Here is a 6,046-nt window from a genome sequence, read left to right as displayed (position 1 = left end):
GGGTTTTGTATTATTTTAGAAAAATTCTACTTCACGTGGGAGAAACATGGTATTGGTAAAGGAAGGGTTCTTTACTGTAAGAGCAAAGGTCACGGAGATTATGATGTTTAGGTAAATGTGATGTTTGGAAAAAAAAGGCTTCAAAAGGTTTGAATTATATTAGGCTGAGAGATTCTAAAACGTGTAGAGGAAATGGTTTCTTTGAGAAGGGTTCTTTACTGTTATAGGAAATCTACCACCAGGATGAAGGATTGTAAAGCAAGCACACTGACATACTGGTGTGTGCCCCCCTCCGGCAGAAGCTGCTCTTCTTGTAGCTTCGTATGCCTTTGTTTTTAAGAAAAAGAGGTTTTAAAAATTATGCAGATGAGCCTTCGGGGCTCCATCGACATCTATGGAGTCTGGAGCCCCGGAGGCTCATTTGCATACTTTGTGAAACCTTTTTATTGTAAAAACAAGGTCCTAAGAAGCTAAAAGAAAAGCTGAACCTGCCAGAGGGGGCACTCGCCAGAATGTCAGTGCGCTTGGTTTACAATTCTTTATCCTGGTGGTAGATTTCCTTTGAAGCAAGAAGACTTTATTAAAGCTTTCTCACAGTCTCTAGTTAATTGGATGTGAGCTCCAAGGGCATGAATCCCACAAAGCGGTTGTGCTTTATATGACACTACAATGCCTATGCACATTGAGGACGGACACTGTCTCTGAGACGGGTTCTTTACTGTAAAAGCTGAGCAACTTTGACAACATTAGGTGAATAATAGCATGTGAATTAAAAGAAAAAAAAAGAAAAATCAAACCACTAATGGTTAGTACTATATATTGGAAGTAAAACTTTGTATCTGCAGGGGTTGTTTAATAAGAAGGGTTCTTTACTGTAAGAGCAAAGAGACTTTGAGACTATTTTACGGAGAAAGTTGTGATGATTTATTGGATGTGACCTTTTCAAAATAACGGAGAATTTTTAAGCCTGGTAGAGGAAATGGTGCTATTCTATGGAAAGGGTTCTTTATAGTAAGAGCAGTAAGGTTGTGATAGAATGTGAGCTTCGTAGAAGTGAATACCCCAGAGTGGGTGTATAATATTGGAGCAAACAATACTAATACAAACAGATGATGGCTTCTATGTCTGAAGGGTTCTTTACTGTACAAGGAAAAAAAAAACTGTGAAGGAAAAAGATGAATCACATGGTGGAAATTCTACTACACGATCAGAAGGGTTCTTTACGGTAAGAGCAAGGAAACTTCAAGACTTTCTACCATAGAGAGTTGTGATTATAATTGGGAAGAGAAGTTCTAAGAGAAGGGTTCTTTAGAGTAAGAGCAAGAAGTCTGGCAGAAAGTTGCAATGGTTAACAGGATGAACTTTATAGTTTTAGTTGTACGATAGAAATAGATGGGGGAAATGGGTTCTACCTCTATAGGATTCTTTACTGTCAGAGACTTTGCGAGAAAGTTGTATTTAATTGAGAAATTTACGGACACCTTACAGCTGATCATTACGGTTTGGGACCATAGTAAAGCATTCAGAGAGGTCACCAGGGGGCAGAGGGGTCCGTCTGTAAGTCGGGTGTCCTACTTAAGGACACCCGACTTACAGACGGACCCCTCTGCCCCCTGGTGACCTCTCTGAATGCTTAAGTAGGGGACTGCCTGTATATAAAAATTCCTATGGATAGCGCCCCCTTGTACCCATGCTGAACCTGGTATTGCAATCGATCAATGATGCATGGACATTGTGACTCATACCCCCGCAGCTCTTATAGATTATATACCTTTCCTTTTCATCTCCTGCTGGGGGAGTCCAGGGAAGTCTGCATTTTATATTTTGCTTCTGGCACCAGATACCATTGGTTCGCCCTTGAAACCGTGGCCCTTTATAATCACCCGACACGTCTCCAAATATTCGCTTTCACAGTGTTTTTTTTCTTTATTGGAAATATTACTATATTTACATATATTTACACTCCTTACAGGGTCCATTCATTATTAATAAAGGGCGGAATCAATACAGACAGGATTGCAGTTCTCGTTTGCATTAACGCTGCTCAGAGGCTCGATGACCTTGGCGACTTCAATAACACCTTTAAAAGTCCAGTAGTCGCTAAATTAAAGGTGCTCAGAGGGGTCACATTAAAGGCTGCAGGACCGGCACGTAACACATCCACCCATCGATGGGTCAGCACCGGGTGCACAGGCTAGGGCTGGAATAGTGCAGTAGCTATATGTCCTATTGCCTTGAATCCATTTGGGTCATTGGGCAACAAAGCAACAGCTTTTACTAGACCCAAAGGACGTTGGTCATTTTGGTGCAAAAAAAAAGAAAGTGTCGTTCAATGTCCTGTTGGTACATCTCACCCTTGAACCATTGGCGTATAGCAGAAACATCACTCGCACCGTGTGGTTGGGTTACAGTGAGTGTATGTAACGCAGAGGGAAAGGGGGCATGGTTTGGAGATGGTAGCTGCAGGGCTTGCTATATCAGACTGAGCTGTCTGTTGTGAGATGAGCGGGTGAGTGGGTGTGGCTGAGGGAGGGGAGTAGCAGGGCTTGCTATATCAGACTGAGCCGTCTGTTGTGAGATGAGCGGGTGAGTGGGTGTGGCTGAGGGTGTGGAGTAGCAGGGCCTGCTATATCAGACTGAGCTGTCTGTTGTGATATGAGCAGGAGAGTGGGTGTGGCTGAGGGAGGGGAGTAGCAGGGCTAGCTATATCAGACTGAGCTGTCTGTTGTGAGATGAGCGGGTGAGTGGGTGTGGCTGAGGGAGGGGAGTAGCAGGGCTTGCTATATCAGACTGAGCTGTCTGTTGTGAGATGAGCGGGAGAGTGGGTGTGGCTGAGGGAGGGGAGTAGCAGGGCTAGCTATATCAGACTGAGCTGTCTGTTGTGAGATGAGCAGGAGAGTGGGTGTGGCTGAGGGAGGGGAGTAGCAGGGCTTGCTATATCAGACTGAGCTGTCTGTTGTGAGATGAGCGGGAGAGTGGGTGTGGCTGAGGGAGGGGAGTAGCAGGGCTTGCTATATCAGACTGAGCCGTCTGTTGTGAGATGAGCGGGTGAGTGGGTGTGGCTGAGGGTGTGGAGTAGCAGGGCCTGCTATATCAGACTGAGCTGTCTGTTGTGATATGAGCAGGAGAGTGGGTGTGGCTGAGGGAGGGGAGTAGCAGGGCTTGCTATATCAGACTGAGCTGTCTGTTGTGAGATGAGCGGGAGAGTGGGTGTGGCTGAGGGAGGGGAGTAGCAGGGCTAGCTATATCAGACTGAGCCGTCTGTTGTGAGATGAGCAGGAGAGTGGGTGTGGCTGAGGGAGGGGAGTAGCAGGGCCTGCTATATCAGACTGAGCTGTCTGTTGTGAGATGAGCAGGAGAGTGGGTGTGGCTGAGGGAGGGGAGTAGCAGGGCTTGCTATATCAGACTGAGCTGTCTGTTGTGAGATGAGCAGGAGAGTGGGTATGGCTGAGGGAAGGAAGTAGCAGAACTTGCTTTTTCATACTGAGCTGTCTCTTGTGAGATGGCTGAGAGTGGGTGTGAATGAGGAAGGGAAGTAACAGTACTTGCTAAATCTTATTGAGCTGTCTGTTGTGACTCGAAAGAGGGGGTGTGCCTGAGGGACTTTTTAAATCAGACTGTCTGTTGTGAGATGGGCAGGAGAGTGGGTGTGGCTAAGGGAGGGGAGGGTAGCAGGACTTAGCTCTTTCTTAGTGAACTGTCTCTTGTGAGATGGGTGAGAGAGTTGGTGTGGATGAGGAAGGGAAGTAACAGCCCTTGCTGAATCATACTGAGCTGTCTGTTGTGAGATGGGTGGGATAGTGGGTGTAGCTAAGGGAGTTGAGTAGCAGGATTTTTGGATGGGAGGTTATAGTACTGGGATGGGTAGGAGAGGGGGTGTGGCTGAGGGAAGGGAATAGCAGGACTTGCTATATCAAACTGAGCTGTCTGTTGTGAGACGGGAGCACACTGGCTTGCTGTAGCCTGTAGCTTGAGGCTACTGTATGGGGAGGAGAGGGAGTTTATTTACAGAACTACTGACTTCTGAGAATAAAGGACTTTTCAGTTCTCCAGCCCCTTTAGTTTTTTCCTATACAGCAGAGCCCCTATTCATAGGTTGTTCTAGCAGCTGCCACAACCTTGTAGGGAGTTCAACAGCATGAAAGTTAAGAGAGATTTAAAAAGAACTTTCCATTTAAAGGGAACCTGTCACCAGAAGAGCCATTTTTAGCACTCCCCCAGTCCCCACAGAGCATAGTACATACACTGCCAAAGTGTTTTTGTATAAAAAATAGGTTTTACAGAAAAAAATCTGTTATATTGTACCTTTCATTAGCATCTGCTGGGTGACTAGGCATTCATCCACTTGGAGGGGCTGGAAAGGAGCAGTTCCCCCCCACCCTTGGGAAACATGTGACCTTTTTAAATCTATGAATAACTCCCCTCACTCGGGATTGGCTGTAGAGGAGCAGGGGGCGTCGCTAAGCCAAGTGATGGGTGTTTTCATATATTTGAAAATGTCACATGGAGGAGCTGTTTCCCATGGGTGGGGGGGAACTGCTCCTTTCCAGCCCCTCCCAATAGGCAACTGCCTAGTCACACAGCAGATGCTAATGAAAGGTACAATATAACATATATTTTTTTCTGTAAAACCTATTTTTTTTTATACAAAAACACTTTGGCAGTGTATGTACTATGCTCTGTGGGGACTGGGGGGGTGCTAAAAATGGGGCTCCTGGTGACAGGTTCCCTTTAAATTAACCCACTCAAAATAAATACTTCATTAAAAACTATGATGAAAAAGCGTTGCCCTTATCCCTAAATGGTTCCTTTCCATGGCTGCAATGTTGCAAAAATCAGTTTGGAAACTTTTATGCTACTCGCCCAAGGTGAGTCCTGCTTTATCCATGAGTTACTTGCATTGCCCTGCCTCCTTGTTCCTGAGTGAAAGGCTATGATATTTTGCTGTTACATCATTAGGCAATTAAAGTCATGTGACCAGGATGACATCATCAAAGGTCCTGTCACATCTGCAACATCTTACCCATGTATATCTGATCACATGAAGTTACAGCACGCCTCCATGGAGGATGAGGAGAAGTAGAAATCCATGAAAGATGGGGAGGAGTAGTAGTCTACGGAGGCTGCTGTGATTTCATGTGATCAGATACATGTATGGTGTACAGTTTGCTAATGTTAGGAGGCTAGAGGACCTGTGATCACATCACATGATGAGAAGAGGCATGGGACATGGGGAGGGGTAGGTTGGAGGGGCTGGCCAAGCAGGGCACCTCCCCTCTGATACCACATCATATAATGAGGGTCTTCTCTGGGGGGTGGTTAGCACATTATATAATGAGGGTCTTCTCTGGGGGAGGGTTAGCACATTATATAATGAGGGTCTTCTCTGGGGGGTGGTTGGCACATTATATAATGAGGGTCTTCTCTGGGGGGTGGTTATCACATTATATAATGAGGGTCTTCTCTGGGGGGTGGTTAGCACATTGAGGGTCTTCTCTGGGGGGTGGTTAGCACATTATATAATGAGGGTCTTCTCTGGGGGAGGGTTAGCACATTATATAATGAGGGTCTTCTCTGGGGGGTGGTTGGCACATTATATAATGAGGGTCTTCTCTGGGGGGGGGTTATCACATTATATAATGAGGGTCTTCTCTGGGGGAGGGTTGGCACATTATATAATGGGGGTCTTCTCTGGGGGGTGGTTAGCACATTATATAATGAGGGTCTTCTCTGGGGGGTGGTTGGCACATTATATAATGGGGGTCTTCTCTGGGGGGTGGTTAGCACATTATATAATGAGGGTCTTCTCTGGGGGGTGGTTAGCACATTATATAATGAGGGTCTTCTCTGGGGGATGGTTAGCACATTATATAATGAGGGTCTTCTCTGGGGGGTGGTTAGCACATTGAGGGTCTTCTCTGGGGGGTGGTTAGCACATTATATAATGAGGGTCTTCTCTGGGGGAGGGGTATCACATTATATAATGAGGGTCTTCTCTGGGGGGTGGTTATCACATATAATGAGGGTCTTCTCTGGGGGGTGGTTA

This window comes from Engystomops pustulosus, unplaced genomic scaffold, assembly GCF_040894005.1.
Source record: "Engystomops pustulosus unplaced genomic scaffold, aEngPut4.maternal MAT_SCAFFOLD_794, whole genome shotgun sequence".
Lineage (NCBI taxonomy): Eukaryota > Metazoa > Chordata > Amphibia > Anura > Leptodactylidae > Engystomops > Engystomops pustulosus.
This window is presented reverse-complemented; position numbering follows the sequence as displayed.